This window comes from Aotus nancymaae, unplaced genomic scaffold (genome assembly GCF_030222135.1).
Source record: "Aotus nancymaae isolate 86718 unplaced genomic scaffold, 86718_ANA_hifiasm-v0.15.2.pri h1tg000049l, whole genome shotgun sequence".
In the NCBI taxonomy this organism is placed as follows: Eukaryota; Metazoa; Chordata; class Mammalia; order Primates; family Aotidae; genus Aotus; species Aotus nancymaae.
This window is the reverse complement of record NW_026988463.1, coordinates 7025703-7051740: the sequence shown is the minus strand read 5'-3', so window position 1 is coordinate 7051740 and position 26038 is coordinate 7025703. Positions and strand designations below refer to the sequence as shown.

At 40.6% G+C, this 26038-nt stretch overlaps 1 protein-coding gene across 1 annotated transcript in view; it reads right to left on the bottom strand.

Moving 5' to 3' along the window:
• The window catches only part of RBFOX1 (RNA binding fox-1 homolog 1), a 2526943-nt gene that overhangs the window by 649364 nt on the left and 1851541 nt on the right, over positions 1–26038 (bottom strand).

Genomic DNA, 26038 nt, shown 5'->3' with positions numbered 1-26038 from the left:
GGAAGCTGAAGAAGGCACAGATTGATAGGCAAGGCATTGGAGGAAATAATCTATTTACGCCAGTGTTCAACAATCTGCTGAGATATTGCAGTCAGGATCCCTAAAATTGCCTGTCCACATTGCGTGAAATCAGAGGTCAGTTCAACCCTTCTCGTGATGCCCCAAAACAAATGGGGATGGGACATTTTATTGTATTTACCTCTACTTTTTGACTGAGAAATAATATTGATATAGTAAAGTATGTTTGTCCTTTTTCAAACTGTGGTAAAACACATATACCACGAATTTAACAGTTTCACCATTTTAAATGTATAGTTCAGCTGCATTAAGTGTATTCACATTGCTGTGCCACCGTCACTGCCATCCATCTACAGAACTTTGTTTTTACCTTGCAAAACTGGAATTCTATACCTGCTTAATAATAACTCCCCATTATTGCCCTCCAGCCCCTAGCAACCATGCTTCTATAAGGCACACAAATCTTAAGGGTACAGTTTGCAAACATATACACACACACCACCCTATGTAATCACCACCTAGATCAAAACAAGAGCTTAAACATCTCAAGCACCCTCCAAAGCCTCCCTCCTGCCATGCTGGAAAATGTTTATTTTTCACTCTCATCTTTCTGGTTCTCTCTCCATCATAATGCAAAAGCCTTTATGAGGTACTTATTCAATATGGCATTTTATTTTTCTTTATACAGAGGGAGAGAAACAGATGTGACACCACCTCTAAATTCTCCAAGAATTTACAACCTAAACTTGACAAAGAAGGACTCTGAGTCGCTGAATGTGTCCTTCTATCCTGGGGGCTTGCGCTGCATGACAAAATGCAGGTACGCAGTGCAAACTGTGGTCCCGCTCATGCACAACTTTCTGTATGAAGAATTCTGTTTTTTTGTTGTTGTTGTTGCTGTACCTGCTCAGCATACATTTCCCCTGCCACACGCCCCCCCTTCTTTTAGAAACACACATGGGTCTCCCCTTTAAAAACTTTCCCTGCACAACCCTCAGTTTGCAAGCTCCAGCTGGGGCAGAGCCAGATGCATAATGAGCAAGTAAAACTGGGTTTGGTCAATGAACATATGCAGCCCTGGCCATAGGCGATGGTGCAGAGATAAGAAGTGAAGTCAGTGAGTCTGATGATAATCCTCCATCTGACCTCTAGCAGCGTCAGTGTTAGAGGCAGCAACAGACACTGTATGGCCTCTGCTGATTGAGAACGTACACCATATGGGATAGATACACACAGGCTGTGGGCTGTCATGAGTTGAGCCATGTTCCCCTCAAAAAGGATACATTGAAACCCTAATTCCCAATGCCTCAGAATGTGACCTCATTTGAAAATAGGGTCTTGGCCAGGTGTGACAGTTCATCTCTATAATCTCAGCACTTTGGGAGGCTGAGGCGGGTGGATCACTTGATGCCAGGGTTTCGAGACCAGCCTGGCCAACATGGCAAAACCTCATCTCTACTAAAATTACAAAAATTAGCTGGGTGTGGTGGAGGGTGCTTGTAATCCCAGCTACTCAGGAAGCTGAGGCAGGAGAATCATTTGAACCTGGGAGGTGGAGGTTACAGTGAGTCAAGATTGTGCCACTGCACTCCAGTCTGGATGATAGAGTAAGACTCCAGAAAGAGAGAGAGACAGAGACAGACAGAGAGAGAGAGAGAGAGAGAGAGAGAGAGAGATAGAGATAGAGAGAGAGAATGTCTATGTGGTTGATTATGAACAAGAGAAAAAGCTATTACACGAAGTCAAACCATTTCAGGTGAGGTCATTTCCTGAGGTGGTTTCTAAACCAGCTTCCCTAACACGAAAAAACCCTGTATAGTGGACACCGGGTGGTGCCTACTCAGCGCTCCATTCTCCTTCTTCTACAAGAAAATGACTTTTGCAATCCAGAGACTAAAGATGAAAATGAAGGAACAGCGGACTTACCAGCCTTTCTCATGAGCCAAAGAGAAGAAGGAGCAAGTGGTACAGATAGGGACAGACAGGAAAATCTCAAAAGGTGCCCACCTGAATTAAGGGGTCATGGAAGTAATGGCGCATTCACCAGGCCGCAGAGTAACTCAGGAGATAGCAGAGCCCTTGAGTTTACTCACTGTTTGGCCTAATGAGTTGCACAAACACTTTGGCTCCTCAATAAAAGCACAATCTCAAGTTTCTTAAAAGGGATACAAAGTAGCTAATGGACTGGGAGAAATTGGTTGTAGCTGGAAACACATCTCAGAAGTATATTTTGTTTATATTAAAACCTCATTTAAGTATCAGTTCAAGGAAAAGCTGCTAACAGGGCAAGTTTAATATGACTAATACTTGCACAACCTCACAACATTCCATTTCCATCAACCCAAGAGATATAATTTTAAAAACATTTTAAAGTCACTAATATGGTAAGATGCTACTAATACGGTACAAATTATAACAAGAAGGCACAAACATGATACCGAATATCTGCCGAGGAACTCAGCAGCAAATTTCATCATTGTACTAATATGATGACAGGTTGCAAATACCAGCATTCCACTGTACCATATCCCCATTAGTCCGTGTTTATGATGTTACAAATGGCACAGTTATTCACAGATTAGTTCATCTTTGAGTCTCTGTGCTCTTGATGCTAATAAATGTAGTAGCTTCACCGCCTACGCTAACCCGAAATTCCCATTTTGACTTTTGTAGGAAAATACATCACGTAAAACTCACTGCAGTTTGCAAAACAGCATTTACTTTGGTCATTTACACACGGAGATCACCAACGTATTTTGAAACAATCGGGCTGGCAGGACCTTGCCCGCCAATGCCAACATTTTCCCTCATGGATTGTCTGAAAGAAGACTAGTCTGATTGGAGTGTTGTGTGTGCAGCTGGGAAGCCGCGTACTCAGAGGAATCATCCCCCAGAGCTAAAACTCCACAGGCCTTGAAGAGATCTCTGGGCAGAAAATTATAAGGGCATCAGGAGAAGTCTGTGCAAAGAAAACCTCTGGGGTCTTGTCCAGTAACTAAATGGCCCCATTCCAGGAAATCAGACAGACGCCTATGCCCACCTCTCCCACTTAAACCAGATAACACTGCACATTTCCAAGCTGTTCCAGAAATGCAATGTTAGAAAATCGTGAGAAAGTAAGTGTTTAACTAAGACAACAACCAGCAGTCTGTTCACTGGTCTCCAGAGAGGTGACACCACTTAAATAGTATAAGAGACTGTGTCATTATCCCCAGGGCTCACAGGAGGTATATGAGTGGGCATATCAACCATGACATTGAAATGGGACTTTAAACTGGTGATTCCATATTATGTGGACACTGTTACAAGTGAACATCTTGGTTAGAAATGGGAACGGGGTATTTCGAATTGTTTATACTTTGTATTGCTAACCTATGTTAGCATGATGGTGTATTATTCGGAGGAAAAAAATTTCATGTGCAAAAATACAGTATTCCAACTGCAACAATTTGAAGAAGTCCTAATATCTGCAGGTATCCCACAGGTGTTCCATTTGAGTCAAATGAGAAGGTACATAGCATACTTTTTGTATATTAGGCATATGAAAATATTTTACACTTCCACAAAGTAATCTGGCATATCCTATTTTGTTAACATTTTTCTGACACATGGGACTCTTCTTGGTCTTTTATTTTTCTGGTTTTGACAAAGAATTGGGTAAAAGAAACCATTTCATTTCTACTTAATTCTATCGTAAAGAAAAAAAGGAAGCCCAAGTGTGAAGATAAATAGCAACGGACACCTGCTGTCAGTGTTGGGGACTAATGGGGAAGTGTGAGGACTGTGGCAGAGTGTAGTATGCCTCATTCAAATAAAGCCAGGGTAATTCAGTCACAACAAATTGCTTCCATGTTGGAATGCAAGCCCAATGTTGCCTGGGCTTTTATTTTTTTAATATTTATTGCTTTAAAGAGAAGCCTCCCAAAATCTGGCTATTTCTGTAAAACCTCCAGATTCTTAAATATTTGCAACTCTTTTATCTTTCTTTCCCCCAACCACGTATGCCAAGAAACACTGTCCCAAGGCAACACAGGAACTGAAAGTTTTCCACTTCCCAATTCTTCTCCTAGAGTGTTTTTGGGCAACCCGTCAGTGCTCCATAAATAACTGTTAACTAAAACCAGTAACTGCTTGCATGTGAAGACTTTCTGATCATCGCTGAGCAACAAAGCACTTTTACTGTTGGTACCCAGGAGAGGATTCCCCATGGATGCAACATCACTGCAGTCTGAACCTATGCAAAAGAACAAAACCTATTTGCCTGTAGTGAGAGCCACTCCACAGCCTCAGTCCCTTGAGCAGCACATTTCAAATAACACGGAACCTCATCTTGGCTACTATTGAATTTGCTGTATGCTGCTTTTACACTTTGGGGAGGTCCTTGCTCCCTTTTTCTCTTTTTCATTAATTCTCGCTCTTTGACTTCCCTGATTCTACTCTCAATGAGGTCTCCTACTCCTTCCCAATCTCACCATTTCCAATCCCAGAAGTTTTCCCAATGTCTCACTGGGGGATTACTTTAGAGGACTTAGTTACCTATATTCATTACACACAGCAGATGCTGCACAATAGACAAACATAGATCTCTTTTCCAAAAGAAAATGCATCTTCGTATCTTTGGTTTTCAGTGGTTTCTTTTTTCTGGAGATAGAGTCTGGCTCTGTTATCCAGGCTGGAGTGCAGTGACATGATCTCGACTCACTGCAACCTCCGCCTCCTAGGTTCAAGCAATTCTCCTGTCTCAAAATCCTCCCAAGTAGCTGGGACACAGGTGCCCACCACCAAGCCTGGCTAATTTTTGTATTTTTAGTAGAAATGGGGTTTCAACATATTGGTCAGGCTGGTCTCGAACTCTTGACCTCAGGTGATCCGCCCGCCTCAGCCTCCCAAAGTCCTGAGGTTACAGCCACTGTGCCCAGCTGCGCGGTTTCTTTATAACGTCTTCAGGTATAATTTTTTTCTCATATTTATACCACTGGTTTTTCCCATGCTCTCTGGAGTATAAGCTGATGGTTTTACCAAATTTGGAAAATTTTAGCTTTTATTCCTTAAAATCGTTTTTTGTCCCATTGTCTGTCTCTCATCTCCATTCAGAAATCCAATTATATGTATTTAAATGAATAGTTCCCATAAGTCACTGAGGCTTTATTCAATTCTTTTTTCAATACGTTTTTCTTCTTTCTGTTCCTCAGTTACATTCTGCTCTATCTTCAAGTTAACTTATTTCTTTATTCAGCATTTTACCACCTGATGTTTATATTTCAGACACCATACTCCCAGTTCCGTTACACTGATGCAAAAGTAACTGCAGCTTTGCCATTAAATTAATGCCATTAAATTAATGGCAAAGACGCAATTACTTTTGAACCAACCTAACAGAATCTCAGTTTATTGTTTATGGTTTTCATTTTATTTCTGACACTTCCCATCTGCAAACTCATCATGTTCATCTTTTCCTGTAAACCCTCCAATATTTCTAACAGTTACTTCAAAGTCTTGTCTACTTTAATCCTAACATTTGAGTCATCTTGTAGTCCCTTTCTGCTGACTATTTTTTCTCCTAATCAGTGGTCAAAACATTTCCTTAAAAGAGTCAGAAAACAAATACTGTAGACTGTGTAGGCCATATGGTCTCTGTTGAAACCGTCTAACCCTGTCACTGTAGCACAAAAGTAGCCACAGGCAAAAAGGAACCAAACGGGAATGACTACATTCCAATGAAATAAGAATATTTACAGAAACAGGGAGCGGTCCCACAAACTGTGATTTGCCAAGCTGTGCTCTACCTTGTCAGTCATTTTTTTTTTCTATTCTACGCTCCTAGTATTTATTTATGTATTTTTTTTTTTTTTTTTTTTGAGACAAGATCTCACTCTGTCACCCGGGCTGGAGTGCAGTGGCAAAATCATAACTCACTGCAGCCTAGACCTCCTGGGCTCAAACAATCCTCCTGCCCTAACCTCTTGAGTAGCTGAGATCAAAGGCATGTACCACTGTGCCCATCTAATTTTTTTTTGTATATATATATATATATATATATATATATATACATATATATATATACACACACATACATATACTTTTTTTTTTGTAGAGAAGGGGTTTTGCCATGATGTCCAGGCTGGTTTTGAACTCTTGGGCTCAAGTGCTCCACTCACCTCAACCTCCCAAAGGGCTGGAATTACAGGTGTGAGCCACCACACTCGGCCACAGTGTTTATTTTTTATTGTGCTACTGGATATTTCAATTGTGTGAATTTCAATACACAGAACAAATTGTAGGGGGTCTGAATCATACTGTCTCTCTTTAAATGGTGGTTGAGTTTTGTTCTGGAAGCACTCGATTAACTCCCGTATGCTCTTGACCCTGTCAAGCTTATTTTTACACGTTGTTGGAAAGGTCTTCTTAGGATTTGTCTATAGTAACCGGGCATGCCCCTTACTACACGGAAGGGATTGGCTGACATTTTCTGAAAAGAGCCAGATAGCAAAAAATTTAAGCTTTGCAGGTGAATACAGTCTCAGTCACATATTATTAATCATTTTAAAACAATTTTAATTGATTATAGGCTGTACAAAGACAGCCCACAGCCAGATGTGGCCTGTAGAGCATAATTTGCTGACCCTTGCCCTAAGATATACACTTTACTCCTAAAAAGTCTGATCTTTCTGGAGTCTCAACTGAAAGCCTACAACCTCTTCCACCTCTACCTTGGCCTCCATGTCCAAGTTAACCCTCCCTGTGAGGACTCACAGAGCCTGACTCTGTACATAAGTGGCTTATGTCTCAGCCAAGAACTCAGGGCATGGCGACTTCTCCCTCCCACACCCATCTGCCCTTTCCAGTGGCTGGCTCCACAAATCCCAGCTACCTCATTATCCCCAACTTCTAAGTTCTTTATCTCAGTGCATCTATGTTCGAGACTTTCCTCCCTGGAATAAAACTGGGTCAACAGAGGGTTCATCTCACATGTCTCCAATTCTCTGTGAAGGATCACAACTCCTCGCTGCTTGGTCCCCATTGCCTGGAAAAGTACGCCTCATATATTTTGTCCAATATCGCAGTTGTTTATGTTACAAGTCATTCTGCCCCAGCCAAAAGCAGAAGATCCTCTGACATATTCTGAAGGGCAGCTTTCTAAAATAAAGGTTATCTTTTTACCAAGTTATGTTGTTGGTGCAGACTACTTTCTTTCATGGTATTAACAGTAAAAAACAATAGTCACTGGTATTTGCAAACATCTATTATAATTTAGTTTCTACTATGTTATAGGCAGTACAAAGTAGAATTATGAGTAAAATAAGCAATGTCTTGGCCCTAAGGGGATTCAGTCTAAAGGGAGTGGGAAAACGGGAGAGTGAGAAACCACAACCAAGTAAACCACAAAACAAACCAGGTAATAACAGATTGTGGGTGAGTGTAAGGAAGCTGATAAGCATTGTAATGAAGGTGACGAATGAACAATAAGAGTAGCATTAATTAAGCCTGTAAAAGGTCACTCTGGCCCTAAGGAGTGAATAGAAGGTTGAGTGATCATAATTTATTCTCCAAGCCAAGGCTTGCTTGGGAAAGAAGGAAGTGATGTTAATAATTATACCAGTAGAACAGTTGTAACTACGATTGTTCCAGGTAACCCAAGATATATGTTTACGTTAAAAGGGACTAGGACTAGAAAACCGGTCAGATAGTTAGAATGCTATTGGAATAATCTAGACAAGAAACCGTGATGACTTTGTGACACAGAGAGAGAGAGAGTTTATGAGAGTGAATTTAGAGAGGAATTCACAGACTTGAGAGATATTAGGAATGACAACTCTAAAGGAAAGGGTAGACGTGAAAAAGATGTGGGAGTGAAGGGCAACAGCTGAGTTTCTTGTCCCAAAAATTGAATTAGGAGCTGTTATAAAGAGACATGACTAGGGAGGAAGAACAGATTAATGGGCGGGGGTATCTATGGAGGGTGCAGATGAGGAGTGTGAATTTGGGTATACGAACTTTAAGATGTCTAAGTGGGTTGAGCGCAGTGGCTCACGCCTGTAATCCCAGCACTTTGGGAGGCCAAGGCAGGTGGATCACCTGAGGTCAGGAGTTCGAGACTAGCCTGGTCAACATGGCAAAACTCCATCTCTACTACAAATAGAAAAAATATCTGGGCATGGTGGTGTGCACCTGTAATCCCAGCTACTCGGGATGCTGAGGCAGGATAATCACTTGAACACAGGAGGTGGAGGTTGCAGTGAGCCGAGATTGCACCACTGCACTCCAGCCTGGGTGACAGAGTGAAACTTCGTCTCAACAAAACAACAAAAGGAGAAAAAACAAAACAAAACACAAAAAAAGATGTCTAAGTGATATTTAAGTTAAAATAAACAGTAACCTTTTGTTTGTAAGGACCTAGAACTCAGGTAGTATTTTAAAGCTGGGCAAATAAATATATGTATAAATTACCCAGGTTATGTGTGTATACATACACACACACACACACATAAATATACGTCAGTGTATATAAATACACAGATATGTAAGATATGTACATATATACACATACACATATATATACATATATACGTGTGTGTGTATATATGTGTATATATATGTGTGTATACACACACACACATATATAATATCTGGGCAAACTTGGGTTGGGGGTCAGCCCAACACAAGTTTTCCAGCTGTGGGGAAATGCAACATAAACATATGATCAAGCTGCAGTTGCTTTCAAACCTAGTCAATAATCCAAGAATTAGCAGATATACACAATATAATATGTATGTAACACATATATCCTTTAAACGATCTGCCACAGATTCTGCAGCTAGGAGGCCAGAAAGAGTAATAATACCCTTCTCTGAGCTCTTCTAATACCTCATTCCACGCCTAACAAATGGTGTTTTCTTTTTCTTTGCATTATAATTACGTATATCTACCTTTTCACACCACCTAATAGAACGTACAGCCCTTGAGAGCAAGACATTACTATTTTCCTAGAGGTGTATATAGTATACACTCAATAAAGGCTTTCACAATAATGTCATTCCTCTATGATACCAAAGAACTAGTACTAATCAGAATGGAAGCTTCAGGGTAGCAGCCGAGAAGCTCAGCTTGTAAGAAGTTGTGATGTGATAAGCCATATGGGACCCTCGTTTCTCAGGCTCTGAGTAAAGATAGGCTTGTGAAGGGCTATGCTGTTTCTTGAAGTTCATTTCTCTTAATGGCAAATGTAGCCTGAGGACAACTTGACAACATGCCACTCTGGGCAAAACTGCATGCATTAAGGATTTTCCAGATTCCAAGCTGAGTCCTGCTTACTAGCTCATGAACCATTCCCCTACCCAGTAACCACAGCCTTGTCAGTGCTGGTTTTGTCACCCTTGGTCAGTTTGGTGTCTGTACAGGTAGGTTTCAATTTCTCAATCTGCACCACCTGAATGGCTAAGGGGAGAGGGTGGCTAAACCTCAATTCCTTAGTTTGAGGCCAGTTTTGGGAAACATTCTGGGCAGGATGCTCCTAGCTATTTAGAAAATTATTCTTCCGAAAGCTGTGCTCCCAGATCACTTCATGCCAAGGGAGATAGCTCTGCATTAGAACATTTAGGAGCAAATAAGCAAACCAAGGTTAATCAAAACCACTTAAACGTTAACTCAGTTATCTTGAAAAGAGTTCAATGTTTAATTCAGACATCTATAAAAACATGCCTTCGGCATAAAGATGTCAAGACATACATGCAATCAAGATTAAGAATACACAACTCCTGAAAATAAGACTATAAAAATTGCCAAAAATATTTAAATCTCCAAGTTGTTATCAGCAGAATACTCTGTATATGCATATATCTGTGTATGCGTGGGTGTATCTGAGGCAGACAAGCTTTCCAAAATCATGCCTCTATGTTCTCTATCCAGGAAAGCATCTATATTGTTAAGAGCAACCTGCAAATGAGAAACCACACTGAGGCAAGCGTAGATGAGTGGAATGTACTCATTACAGCAAATACATCAGCGTCCTCACACATGGGCAAGACATTGTGCCATCAAAACCCCGTGCTCCGATCACCCAGTCAGCCCAGTGCAAGTTTTTTAACTGTTGGAAAATGCATCATGAGTGCACGATCAAGCTTCAGTTGTTTTCAACCTCATTCAATAATCAAAGAATTCACATCCTCCAATAGCAGTGATGTACTGTGTAAAAGAGGGGAAAGAAGGGAAGGGCTAAAAGACAGATGACAAAGGACGATAATGAGAGTATCCACTGATCAGAAAACCTTACTTCATGGAATTATTAGGCTATGTTGACTCTCATTATGGTGAATGTACTATTTTAGCTTCGATTTCCCTGGAAGCAGAGTTGGGGTAAAATTTAAGTACCAACTGTACATTTGAGAGTGATGTAAGGGAACAGCATTGGGGAATGGAAATTGAGACATGGAAAGAAGGAAGACAATTAAGTTTTGCTAACACGCAAGTGCCCACTATGAGCAACTGGAGCTTAATCCCTCTGAGGAGTTCTGGGAAATGGCAGAATACACGTCAATGCTGCCTCACCCACCCTAGAGTGTGAGAAGGCTGGGGCATGCGCCACCAAGTTCCCATTTATCCTAAGTTGAGTGCTTTTTCCAGTGCTGTTAATTCCCTGATGCTTCTTGCTTGCTCAGTCCATGAAAGGAATGTGTCCCATAGCCATAAAAGCAGCCCTCATGAAGAGGTTCTGGATAAAAGCATGAGATCACGTCCTTTGCAAGGATCCGGATGAAGCTGGAAGCCATTATCCCCAGTGAACTAACACAGGAAGAGAAAACTGAACACTGTATGTTCTCACTTATAAGTGGGAGCTGAACAATGAACACATGGAAACAGAGGGGAACAACACAGACTGGGGTCTCTCGGGAGAGACTGGTGGGAGGGAGAGCATTAGGGGAAACAGCTAATGCATGCTGGGCTTAATACCTAGGTGGTGGGTTGACAGGTGCAGCAAACCATCATGTTTACCTATGTATGGCACATGTTTACCTATTTAAGAAAGCTGCATATCCTGCACATGTACCCTGAAACTTAAAATAATAATGAAAAAATTAATAAAATAAATTGAAGAATTTTAAAAAAGAGGTTCATGGGTGTTTTTCATAGGCAGCCTTTGACATAAAGGAGTGACAAAATAAAACATCAGGGATCTGATACTATCTGCTACAGACATCTCCAAGAGTCTTTAGAACCATCCATTCACTCATTCGTTCATATGTTTTACTTAGCACTTAGATGGCAAGTAGAAATGCTTCTTGTTTTAATAATTTTTACATTTCTACATTCACATTACCTTACTTGACATACTTTGTGAGTAGAAATCAACAGAACTAGTAGATAATAAAATAGTACCAAAGAGTCAGTGCTCTTATGGTAGACATTCCAACAATACTTCTTTTGCAACAGCTGGACTTAAATGGTGAAGCAATGAATGTCAGCGGGGACTGTGAAAGAAGAGGTTCAAAAGGCAGGTCGAGGTGAGTCCTGTGCCAGTGGCCACCATGGGCTGCCTTGGATGGTGGTTCTGAAGGTCCCTGACTTTGAATATTTTATATGAAAAAGGAAGTGGATCATCCCAGAACACAAGTCAAATGTCTGCAGTGTCTGAACATACATGCAGAAATAGTCTACTTAGAGTGAGGACAGTACATAAACGGTGCGACAGGGTTTTGGACCCGATGATCTTGGCTGGCTGTTAGATCTGTGTATGCTACGTTACATGGCAAACAGGATTTTACAGATGGAATTATGATATAGATCTTAAAAACAGGGAGATTATCCCGGATGATCTGGGTGGACCCAACGTAATCACATGAATCCTTAAAAGCAGGAGAGAAATCGGTCCGACAGATACAACAGAAGAAGAAACAGGAGATAGTCAAACCACAAGAGTGGTTTGTTAAACCATGGCTGGCTTTAAAGATGGAGGAAGGAACCATGAATTAAATACATATATGTGTGTGTGTGTGTGTATATATATATATACACATATATAAATACATATATATTTTAAAATATATATACATATATACATAATATATATTATATATACATATATGCATATATACACACACACACACACACACACACACATGTATGTGTATATATATACATATATGGCAGTCTCTAGTTGCCAGGAATTACCCTCAGCTCATAGACTGTAAGAAAACAGGGACCTCAGTTCTTCCACTACAGGGAAATGGATTCTATCAGCAACCAGAATGAGGAAAAAAAAAAAAAAAGATTCTCCCCTAGAGCCTCCAAAAGAAACACGGCCTTGGCGACATTTCAGGTTCACTTCAGCGAGATTCATGTTGAAATTCTGATCTAAAGAACAGCAGAATAGTAAATTTGGATTCTACAAACCACTATTTTTGTGGTAATTTGTTAGGGCAGCGATATAAAACTAATACAGATTTCAACAGGAGTACCAACTCTGAACTAGTCATTTCAGCCACCTGGAAGAACTCTGCTTACATTAAGCTTTCAACATCACCTTCTGGGTCTGGTCAAAGGATCACCCGATTAGTTCTCAGGGCTCATGTCACAGGCATGGAAGGCTGGGGTTGGCACGTGCGTTCCTCCTCAGATATGCCTGGTAAAGATTCTGTGTGTGTTCCTTCAGCTTAACTTATTATTTACTTACAATAGATGCTCTGTGTGTGTAATCTCTTACTGTTTGTTAAAAGCATAAAGAGGTATTTCCATGTGTTTTTGGAATGAAAAATTCTACAGTTTTCATATACAAACCACCACATGAGTAATGTGTTTTTAGAAAATAAATGGTCTGGGTTCAAAGTAAGTAAATCACTAGAAACAGAGGGATTCTGCCACTCACTGGCTGGGAAAATAGAGCTGACATCAAACGTTCCTCTTGTTGAACCAAACCTTTGGGTTTTCTTTCCTTTTCTCCTTGGAAAACTGTGGTACGCAAAGAAAAATAATTTCAACCACTAATCCACTCAATGACTGCAGGCCTGACTGTGGAGGGACGTTAAATTAGAACACACAGATTTCTTTTATTTCTATTTTATTTTTATTTTTTATTTTTAGAGACGGGGTTTCACCATGTTGGTCAGGCTGGTCTTGAACTCCTGACCTCAGGTGATCCACCCACCTCGGCCTCCCAAAGTGCTGGGATTATAGGCTTGAGCCACCATGCCCGGCCTTGAACACATAGATTTCTATGATTGCTACTACAGTTCTAATTTTCCTATACTTTTAATAAAAATATCCCCTGCTTTATGAGTCAGGGTCAAGGAGGTAGATGTTAAAGAATTTAACTGGTAACATCTAAAACTTTGTACATAAAATATTCCACTCGTTTGAAATATCTGACTAACCAGGGAATGCATTTGCCAGATGTCATAGTTGGATCCTGCAAAGATTAAGCCTCAAGGCTAGGTCTAACCCCAAAGTCCAAAGCAATGAAACACCATAACTCTCTCATATCTTAGCCTCACAATGGGACTGATCATTTTAACTCCTTTCTTCAAAGCAAGTGCCTTCTTACCTTGAGGTAAGGCAATTCCAGTAGACATCGAGGTAGTGTACCATGTTTGTCAAAACAAGTGAATATGGACCTGGGTTCAATTCCCAGCTCCACAATTAGCTATGGTTGTAACACTTAATCTCCCTTTGTTTTTCCATAAATGTGAATTAAAGAGAATCTATGGACTAACATGTGAAATGCTTAGCATCTGTTTGCACCCAGGGACTACAGGCTTTCAGGTTCTCAAGCAAATACTACCAAACTGTCTGAAGTGGCTTAGATGTGTGTAAAACTGTTTTCCCCCTCGGAATGACTTCAAGCATTTCAACTGGTCCATATTTTTTGTTATTAATTCATTATTCTCTGGGTATAGAATTTTACACAGTTTACTGTGAGGAAAAAAAAAAAAAACACACAAGGGTCATGGCCTTACACAGAAAGACATGTACCCCATGAGCTCACTTATACGTAGAGTCTGAAAAAATTAAACTCATAAAAGCAAGACTAGAATGGTGGTTACCAGAGGCTGGGAGGCTGGAGGATTTGGGAAAGGTTGGTAAAATAACACAAACTTTCAATGACACAGGAGTAAGTTCATAAGATCTACTGTGCAACATCCTGGCTACAGGTAATCACAGCATACCGTATTCCCAAAAACTGCTAAGAGCAAATTTTAGCTATTTCACTCTAAAAATAAGATAAATATGTGAGGTCACACAATGCTAATTAGCTCAATGTAGCCATTCCACAATGTACACATATTAAAACATCATGCTGCGTACAATAATGATACACAATTTTTATTTGTCAATTTAAAAAAAAATGGTTTAAAAGGGGGTCAGTATCTTAGATGGAAGCTTTGCTGAAGAAGCAGCTTCAGGAAACCCCTGCAAAATGATGAAGCATGTAGACGGGCAACTAGGCACGGTGCACAAAGATGATGCTGGATAGGAGTGGGAAAAGTGGCATTCAAGGCGAGACCTGCATGTGAAGAAGGCAGATTATCTGACTCCATCGGATCATCTCCAAAAGGACCTCACAAGCACCTTCTACCTCTGGTGCAAGAAAGCTGGATAGAAGCAAAATTTCTAAGTAAGCTAGGGGTACTAAACCATGAAATATTCGAAGGCATTCTTCCAAACACCAGTCGCTTGCTCACTGAGGTAAGGTTACAAATGAGTCTCCACAAAAAATTGGTCTCACAGGAGGCTGTCAACTCCAGAGATGAAACCAAGCAACACGCTGTGACTCACATATTCATCTGTTTCTTTCTCTGTCCATATTGACCAACAGAGGATTGCTGCGTTCATCTGATTTGTCCTATGTGATGGTGATACACAAGGAGTCAAGAATATCATCCCTGTACCCCAAGGGAGTCCAGTATTTCTTAAGTAAACAAGGAAATGCACACACACGAGGACTATCATACCATAGCTGGATTAAAACTGCATTTCAAGAGGGCAATAAGGTTCAGAACATGTAATTAAATCAGAGGTATCAATACACATCAGAATGAACTGTAATGTTTTGGGGGCTTTTGGTTAGTTGCTTGTTCATTTGCTTTTCATTTTAACAGCAACCTATTCGATCCTCATCAGACCAACATGTGGTTTGCTGGGCTCTCATAACAAAGTACTATGGACCAGGGAAGTGAAACAAAATAAATTCATTTTCCCAAAGTGCTGGAAGCCAGAAGTCTGAGACTCACATGTCAGGAGGGTTGGCTTCTTCTCAGGCCATCCCGCTTTGGCTTATAGGTGGTCATCTTCCTGCGGGTTACGTGGTTTGCCCTTTGCACATGTCTGCGTTCTAATCTCCTCTTCTTAGAACACCACCCAGCCAGATGTGGTGGCTTATGCCTGTAATCCCAGTGCTTTGGGAGGCTGAGGTGGGAAGATCACCTGAGGTGAGGAGTACAAGACCAGCCTGGGCAACATGGCGAAACCCCAGCTCTAGTAAAAATACAAAAATTAGCTGGGCGTGGCGGGGTGGGGGGGCACCTGTAATCCCAGCTACTCAGGAGGCTGAGGCAGGAAAATCACTTGAACCTGGGAGGCAGAGGTTGCAGTGAGCTGAGATCGTGCTACTGCACTCCAGCCTGGGTGGCAGAGCAAGACTCCAACTCAAAAAAAATTTAAAAAAAGAACACTAGTCATATTGGATATCTGTTTGATACTGATACAGATCCTTTATCTGTGGGCAACTGGGTGGTCCCCTGTGGTCTGGGGGAATATCTTACTCCTACAGGGAAGAGAAGGGCTCCAAAGACCCTGAAACACAGACCCCTCCTCCTATGCCTTCTTGCTCTCAATGACTCAGAACTGACCCAAGAAGATGTACAAATGTAGGTAAGCACCTAGCCCTACGTGTGTCCTAAACCAACAGCTCCTTTCTCTCAGCTGCCAATACATAAAGCCAGCGCCAATCCACAGAGGCATCAGGGAAGCACTGCAGGCTATGACGAAGACTTGGCTTTTAGCAAACCTTTAACCAAACTCTTGGCTCTGCAGTTCTCCAAGTTTAGCATATTTCCCCAGTGTGTCAGTAGGGATTCTTTGATCACAGGAAAAAAGGAATAGGTCTGACTAACTTGAGGGAAAAAAAAAGGGGGGGGATCATTTGAATGAGATGAGGTAGCTTAAGGGATGGATAGATGGATAACCTGGCTTAAATATAAAGGCAGGAATCAGGGTGAATCTGAGGTCTAGTCCTGGGAACTATCTCTTCACTCAATGTTACCAGGATATCACCACCGAAATGAATCAGCTCCAGGTTTTAAATCATGCTTGGTTTTTTTTTTTCACCGTATTTTGCATTATTGTATTCAGAGTCTCAGGAGAAAGAAGCCAATTGTCCTGCCTTGGCCATATCTACATCTGATGACTAGGGAAGGGTGTCTTGATTTATCATCCCGCCAAGGCTGCACACATGAAAGAGGAAATTTAAAGCCGAACAGAATAACAAAGTACTAACTACCTTAGGTAGAAATATTTGTTGGCTGCAGACAACAAGGAAGCATGTGCTTGCTACACCCACAATTCATCCACATAGAAGCACAGGCTAAACAGGGTTTATCTACGGCCAGGAAGGAGGACAGAAGCCTTTGCTATCTCATCAACATTTTTCTTAGGATCTTCTCGGGTTTGTCTGCATCATCAGGAAGGAAGAGTTTCCTCCTCCTTACTCATTCACATTCAAGCTTGCCTCTTTCTACCTCCAACTAGAAGAAACTAGAGATGCCCTATTTATTTGCTTCCTGCCCTATTTCCCTTTCCTATCAAGTATTTTTTTTTTTTTCCCTCCTGGAATGGTATTTAGATCTCAAAGGAATGGAGCAGGAAGACAAGTCCTTGCTGAGGCATCGGTCATAGAAATGAAGAATGGCGATGACAAATTAAAATGTCAGCATTATTAGTGATTTGCTTGGAGCTGTTTGATACAGATTTAATGATAAAGCAAGAAATGGGAATAGATTTGCCCTGGAAAGGGGAATGATGACTGGGGATAATGGGCTAAATTAAAGCAAGGGAAAGGAAGAATGAATATTAGGCCAAATATCCTAAATGTGATCACTTTTGAGTCTTCTCCAAATAAAGTGTTTAAGTGCCTGGGGAGATTCCAAGAAAGAATTAATTAACATATATGTGAATTATAAGATTCAGCATCAAAAATGAAGGAAGGTAGATACATGCACACTTCTTTATTTAATCATGTTTCACAATGAAGTTGGAGAAATTAAACTCTGTGAGTGGTTGGCTGATTTCTTGATCAGAATCAATCAGGAAGTTGATTTCCTTGTGATCATCAATTAATACTCTTGCAAAGACTGGAGAACACAAGAGCTCTGTATGGAACAGGTCTTGTGAAGCCAACATTTTAAAAACATCTTAAACGTATTTATGAATTTCTTATTTTAGTAGAGAAGCTTCCCTTCAGGATTATTTGCCTGAGTTCCTGCAGTTTCTAGAAGTAGAGAATTAATTACTTTGGGGCAAACTCCCCTTACTTGGAGAAAATCACAAAGGTGGGACAATTCGTTTAAGCAAGCAAACATCTGCCAGTATTTTTTCCTGCACACACACACACACACACACACACACACACACACAAATACACACACACATGAAATCTCATCATTAACATCTCAGACGTGCACCCTGAGGGTCCTCTCCACAAGTCACCACCCACCAGGATTTCTGCTAACCCCTGAGCTAATCACTAAAGCCTGGCTTTAGCTGATCATTTGGAATGTTAGTGCAAAGAATGGTGTTCATGCTTACAGAGGGATGCTCCTGAGGAAGGAATAATCCTGAGAAGGAAGTTATCAGACTTTTCTTAAAAAGGAGAAAATTCTGGAACAGCTGAACAACAGTTTGTATAGGACAAGAACCAGGATGTATACAGGGAAATGTCACCCTCCTCGGGGAGTCCCAGAAATTACTTGCTGGGGGATCTAATAAAAAAGGATAAATTTGTTATTCCATTATAGACAGATGGGATTCTGAGTCATTAGGATTGGAACATAAAAATAAGCATAATTGTATTTTGTGTTTCAAGCCTTAGTTGTAGTTATTCTATTCTTTAAAAGCCATTTCATTTGGGAATGGGAGAAGGGAGTTAACTAGAAGACTTTAAAGCAAAGAATCACTCTTAAAGTGATACAGAAATTCCTTCAATCTTTTGTTTTAATGTAAACTATATGAACGTGCATGCCTTTGTTGATCTTTGATGTGAGTCTAAAGTCTTTTCTGTAAGCCATTTCTCTGCCAATAAAAATCCCTCATTATCCTTCCCACATACACCTCGCTAACATTTCAGTCACCAGCAGGGGTTGGCTAACTATGGCCCACTGGCTGGTCTTGTAAATAAAGTTTTATTGAGACATAGCTGCAATCATTCATTTTCTGTGTGGCTGCTTTTGTGCTAAAACGGCAGTGCCGAGTGGTTGCAATGGAGACCCTATGGCTTCCAAATACCAAAATAGTCACAATCCGGCTTTTTCCCAGAAAAAGTTTGCCAGCTCCTGGTCTATGGTATCAATTCTGGGTCTGATTAAAATGGAATGAGAGTGTCAAGACTCACTGAGAAGAATCTGACTGCAGAATCTTTCCCGATTTCTGAGGGTTTTTTCCCCCACTAATATTTTACAGTCCTCACACCCACAGCTAATCAAAATAATTTTTGAATCTTATTTCCATACAACATCTCCAAAGCATTTAACTTAGTTTTCATAGAAACAGCTCTTTTTCTTACAGCACTCATTTTTCATCAGTTTACGTAACATTCCACTAAATAATGTAATTACAATAAAAAGTGCAGCTGGCAGAAGCAGCCCTGGGAACAAATACAACTGACTCTTGGCAAGCAGACACTGCAACGGGTGAAGAGAGAGGTAAACCCGTACAAAACAGTCACTGCATAGGATGCCGTGCACATCTGCCAATATGTTTTATAAAGAGAAGGGACAGTATGTGTTAATCTAGTGCATTTGGTAAGTGAAGGTCAATCAGGTAAGCTTCTTCTATTCGCACCCTTTTACACAGCATCTCTTGTTTCTTATATTCATCAGTTTCACATTGGACATTTTTTGCCAATGGTTGTCAATGGTTATTTGACAAATGCATGTCTTTTCCATCAGCCTGTGAGGTATGAGAGAGTAAGAACTGTGCAAGTTTCAGTATATTATTATCCCTATACTGCCTAGCACAGTGATTGGTATATGGTTCGTGCTAAAAAAATATTTCTTGAATAAATCACTGAATGGAAGCAGGCTTTTCTACAATGAACCATCCTAAAATTACAGTCAAGAAGAACCCATGAATCTTGTGAGGTCTCACCAAGGAGTGGGGAGAAGGGGGCCTTACATTTTCTTCTGTGCTATCTAGGGAGCCATTAAGGAATGAAAAGTTAGGCTTTAAACGGTGGGAAAGTGTGAGACACAGTAGGGGGAGGTATCTCTGATTCTGATAGCTCAATTCCAAGGCAGTCGGGAAGTTTCATTATCTGATGTCCAGATGAAAGCAATGGGTTTAAGCCAAGATGATCATTAGCAATTTGCATTATGCAATGCACATCACTCTTATATCTAGCACAAATGTGAAACTCGCTTCTAACTGGCAAATTAAATATTGATAATGCAGATCTGCTCTAAAACCTCCTTCACAAGGCGGGTACCATGATTTGAGTATTTCTTGAAAAAAAAAAAAAAAAAAAAAAATCAGTCATTTGTATTCCAGTTTCACAATCCTTGTCATAACTGCGGACACTCTGTAACATTATGAAGCTAATATTTATCTTTAAAACAACCCCTTTTTAACTTAAATAAATGGAACAATAAATGAAACATAGAATATAATGTGTGCCAAGGAAATTTTGTATTGCCACTGTAAATGGAAAACCAGTATCAATAGTCACATATAAAAGTTAATGAAAAAAATCCATTAATAACCAACATTAATTAAGAAAACCTTTTCTATTTCAGACTGCTTTTCTAACAACCTCACATGCATTCATTATTTTAATATTTTTTTGCATGCTAAAATAAAGACATAAAGACACATGCACGTGCACACACATATAACTTATGAAATTGGTGCAATGATTATCTCCACTATAAAGGTGAGGAATTTGATATACAGAGGATTTAAGTAACTTCCACAAGGCTACAAAGTGCTAAACTGCAAAGTCTAGATTTTATCTCAGTAGGCCTAGCTCCAGGCCCCTGATTCTTAACTACTATATTTTGCAAACAATGTTTTTAAAGTCCAAAAGCCTCTCTGTGGCTGTAGGCTCTCAGCCTGAAGCACACTCCCTTTCCCTTGAAAAGCAAGCTTAGAAAGTGTTAGAGCTCTGTTAAAGATACTTTAGTTTAAACTGGGAGCTTCTCATTGACATAAAGACGATTGAGAGAAAAGGGAAAGGGGAGTGACTTTCTCTCCACGTGATTTCCTCTTTCTTAATGACTTGGTGTTTGCCTGAAAGCTGTGAATGAGATGCAGGGTTGGGTCTTTGTCTTTTATTTTGGGATATACTGAGCTAGCAGTTGGTGCTAGCACATGTATTTTCCAGGATCCTTTGTTCAGCTCTGATACCCATGTTTCGAGAGCACAGCAGACATCTTTGGTGTTTTTTATTTGTATTTTTGAAACCAAGTCTCCCTCTGACACCCAGACTAGAGTGCAGTGGTGGCATCTATGCTTACTGCAGCCTCTGCCTCATCCTCCGCAGTAGCGTGGACTACAGGCACCTGTCACCACGCCCAACTAATTTTTGTATTTTTAGTAGACATGGGGTTTCACCATGTTGGCCAGGCTGGTCTCAAACTCCTGACCTCAGGTGATCTGCCCACCTTGGCCTCCCAAAGTGCTGGAATGACAGGTGTGAGCCACTGCGCCCTGCATCTTTGGTATTATTTACTCAGCTAGCAATGGTTCTTTTTCCCCAATAATGAAGTCTTCCCTCAAGAGCTGGTCCTGGGCATCTATGTTTATTCACACCACTTCCTAGACAGATCCAACTGGCCCAGAGTGAACAACTGATCCAAACTAAGCCAATGAGACACCTTTTCTGGGAATTTGTAACCATGACACACTGACAGTCCCTATATTGGTGGAAAGTGATGTAACATAAACCTTAGGGGCTAGAAGGTGTCAGGTGTACATAAAGGTAGAGGGAGTCTTTATCGTAAGAAAAATCCAGAGTGGACTCATAAAGAGAAACAAAGACAGTAAATAAGCAAGAGATACGTGAGCTCAGACAGCTTTTCCATTCTAAGCTTTGGTTCTTAGGAGGCCTGGTTGCATGCCTTTTCTGCTTAAGATAGTCTGAATCTGTCTCTATTGTTTGCGTTCCAAACAACCTTAACTGAGAGGTTGTTATCTCCTAAATACTCCACCATGCCATCGACTACAGAGTCTGCCCTTTGTGTTGTCTTTCCATGTGGGGAGTTGGGTGGCAGAAGATACGTGCTGTCTGTATTGCCATCCCTGATATTTTTAGGAGGAAGAGAAGTAATTATTGGGAATAATACTATATTAACAGTAGCTCACCCTGTTGACTATGAGGCATGCTTTTTTTTTTTTTTCTGTGCTTTAAGTAAGTCGTTTTATCCAGTCACTAATCCTATTAGTAAGCTACTCTCATTTTACACATAGGTAAAGTCAAGCTCTGAGACACTAAGGAGCTGAAGCGCTTGTCTTGGAAAGGCTGGAACGCTCATTGACAGCATCTCTGGGCTGAGCTGGGTACTAAGGCACAGTGCCCTATGCCTGCTGCCCACACCTAATGCTAAGGGGATACAAGCATTTAACTGGGATCTGAACCTAAGTCCATAACCAGTGCTTCACCAGCCCTAACCACCCTTCATAGTATAGTATGTCGACAACTATACCATCACTTTGCCATACCGCAGATCAGTATCTGAAGCCACAGAACAGAATCCGGCAGTCATGCCTTTGCCTACATAGTAGTTTCGAACTAAACTTGTTAATCAGCCTCCAAACCAACATCTAACACTCAAGCACAAAACATCCCTTTGTCATAAAATATTTTGTGAGTGCTCAGAAAAGTGGGCATTAAAATCTCCCACCTTATGACCATATAATCTCCCCCAACTGGCAGATTGCTCAGGGAAACAAGAGGCTCCTGGGATAATTTCTTTCTCTCTTAGTTGTTAATTTGTTCATCTGTTGGTTCAGATGCTGGAGAGGTAAAGGTTGATAACTGGTTATGGTCACTGCACAACTATCACCATGACTTGTGGTGATGCAGAAACAAGCTGGTGAATACAACCCATGGATCAGGAGCGCTATCACAGATTCCACAACGAACACCTGTGACCATCTTGCCTCAAGAATCCAGCCAATAATGTGAATTATAAGCTCAGAAGAAGATTGAGTCTACTCTAGATTAACAAACCTTGGGATGGAGGAATGAATGTTTCCTGTTGTGTGGTTTGCTTAACAACTAAGAAACGTGAGTAATCCCAATAGTTCTCTGAGAAGGGTGACCCTACTGTTGGGAATAACTGGCTGATGCCCTTGTCTCCGGAAGGGTGGGTGCCAGGAAGCTCATTGATGGTATCTCTGGGCTGAGCTGGGTACAAGTCACAGTGCCCCATGCCTCCTTCCCACATCTAATGCTGAGGGCATATGAGCAAAGACTATATCCAGGGCAGTTCCAAATTACACAAGGCAAAATACAGAGACAGTGCCAAGATAAGTAGAAAAGTAGGTTAGGATGGGAGATGTGACCTGTGAGATTCAAGGCTGGCAGAGAAAGCATATGTGTCAAATTCCACAAACCAGAATTCACATAGTTGCTGAGCCCATAGATGTGAGATGAAAGGGAGTAATGAAAGGTACTGGCAGAAAACCAGCAACCTGACAGAGTGGATTCCTTTTGTGGATTCTTTTGTGGCTGACTCCACTGGATGACTACACTGGAGCACATTCTCTCCTTCCTCCAGTTTAAGTAAATCCTGTTTTTGTTCAGGTGACAACATGCCTAATCCTGCAAATGAGTCATAACTGCTGCAGCCAATTGCTGAGGTTCCAGTTCACCTTGCCAGTGATTGATGTAGAGACTGGCCAATGAGATCTAAGACAATGACTGCAGTGAAGGATTCTGGGAATAATTTTTCCCCAGTAAAATGCAAGAGCTATGAAGGAGAAGCTCCTCTTCTCCCTCCCTCGGATGAGCATGTTGCCCTGTGAGGACCGGAAATGGGGTAGATGGCAGCCATCTTGGAAGAAGGAAAGAAAGCCCAAGGGAAGAACAGGGGTTCCAAACCACTGCAATGATAGGAAGAAACCTCTCAATCAACCCTGGAACTGCAAGCTGAAGAGTTATTTATTGTTTTAAATAATGTTTAGCTTTTCTCTAACTCTTAGCTTTTCTACATCTCACAGATATAACATCCTAACTGATAATACTGATACAATTTCAAGAGTATGTTCTACAGCCAAAAATGTTCTGTAGTCTGCTGAGTTAGAAAAAAGTTGTATATTATATCCATCTCTTTGTATTTCACCTTCACACATTAAAGGCTATGAGAAGTCCTGCAATTAAAAAACAAAAAAAAATTGGCTTTATTTTTTTTTAACATTGCAATTTCTAAAATTAATTATAGAATCCTTGTAAAGACGTTTCAATCTCTTAAAGGTATTAAGGACTTCATAGAGTGTGTTTTGGAAAAATTAACTGAGGCTTCGTGAGAAAAAGAAAGGAGACCTGAAAAACTAGGTGCTGGTCTTTAAAAGCATTTAAAAGCATAAATTCATTTAAAAAACAATCCCTACACAGTGTCAATCGACACAAACCAGAAAGGGCAGCTTTATCTTTCTGCATCATTTGCTGTTTCCAGGAGGCCAAGGAAAAGGAATAAATTTTACAACTGTCCACTTGTATCCTTGAATTCTGACAACAGAATGCACTAATGAAGCACCCTAAATGTGACAACATGGCCACAGTCCAGTCACCCTGGATAGCAAATCTGGAAATGCATTCTGATTGCTGCACCTAGGACACATTTTAATTGTGGCTTGCAGACAGATACCCTTCAACGGTGTGGTAACTAAATAGATTTCTATTTTTCTTCCCTTCTCTTTCTAAGAAAACAAAATGAGATTAAGGAAAATGCATTTCATTGAAATGGACAGGTATTTACATTTCAGTTCTAAATTTCTTTTGGAAACGCATAAAAATTCTCCCCACAAAAAAAAGTCACATTAATAAAGAAGGTTTTCTTTTGAGGTGGTGGAAGGGCTGACTTACAAGTGTGAAAGGAAAAGAGGGACAGAGGAAAGGAAGAAGAAAAAGACATGGAAAGACAGAGGACAAAAATGAACAGGGCAGAAGAAAATATCTACAGATGAGATAGCTACCAGTGCTTAGTCACACTGGGGGTCTCCCAGAGGGAAACGCATGCCTGAGTCACCCGGGAAGGGAAAAACACCATTGCACTCTCTTTGGTACCATTTAAATTTTGAACTGTATAAATGTGTGTGCCATTGATTGAAATGCGTCATCTATCAATTCAAAACATAGATTCCTATAAACAGCAAAAATGCCCATCGATGATAGACTGGACAGGGCAAATGTGGCACATATACACCATGGAATACTATGCAGCCATCAAAAGCGATGAGTTCGTGTCCTTTGTAGGGACATGGATGAAACTGGAAACCATCATTCTCAGCAAACTGACTCAAGTGAAAATCAAACACCGCATGTTCTCACTCATAGGTGGGTGTTGAACAATAAGAACACATGGACACCGGGAGGGGAGCATCACATACTGGGGTCTGTTATAGGGGGCTAGGGGAGGGACAGTGGGGGGTGGGGAGTTGGGGAGAGATCGCATGGGGAGAAATGCCAGATATAGGTGACGGGGAGGAAGGCAGCAAATCACACTGCCATGTGTGTACCTATGCAACAATCCTGCATGTTCTTCACATGTACCCCAAAACCTAAAATGCAATTAAATTAAAACAAAAATGTAATTAGAAATGGAAATTTAGGTAAATGAAGCTTTAAAGTGTTGTATTTTTTCCCTTAAATAAACTTTTATGATTTAGTGTCTCGGAAAGAGACTCGCATTAAAAACAAAAACAAAAACAAAAACAAAAAAAAACAGCAAAAACAATGAATACAAAAGCAAGCATAAACAGAGCAGTGGTTCCTGATGTTAGAAGTGGGGCTACTAGAGCCACACTTGGGACTCAACTAAATGACCCATTCTGTTAATACCAAACCACTCTCTGAATTTATGTAACAGAGAAGGGAGTACTCCATTCTTGTACCTAAACCACACCCCATCCACAACGCACTCATCTATGGGAAATAATTCCTCGAAATGCAAACAAACACTTCACTACCTACTGTGTCCTTAACTTGCCAGGGCAGGCATCATTTGCAATAGAGATTTCAATGTTATCTTAATTCTCAGGAATTTATCAGGCACTCCTGGAGACAAAGCCACATATTTCCCTTTATCTAGCTCTGACCTAGTTCTGGCCAGCCATCGTCCCCATCCAAACAGGAAGAGAAATCTGATGTTGTAATACATTATTTAATAGGATGAACCAGTAATTCAGACTGCAGGAAAAAAGCAATAAGAGAGTTCAGAAAAGCTCAAAACATCTTGAAGGCTGTTTCACGAAGAAAAGGGTCACAACTAATGTTGGCACAGGTATTTGGGAGGAAAGTGAGTAGAGATGAGGGGTTAATAGAGAGGGCCGTACTGAGATAGTGCATAAAACAAATATGCGTGAAAGAAACAAAAAACCTTAACTCACTTTCTGGGTTTCATGCACCTGGATTCTGTTGTTTATTTAACCAAGGACTTGACAAACCTGATGCCAACAGCAACTATGAAATGGATGCAACTCTACAAATTATTGCCATCATGAAACTATCATTAGGTAAATGGTCTGAAAAGTTACAGGGCAGCGTATGAAGGCATTAGTCTTGTTTAACAGATTATTCTTATTTATTAGCCATCTTTGG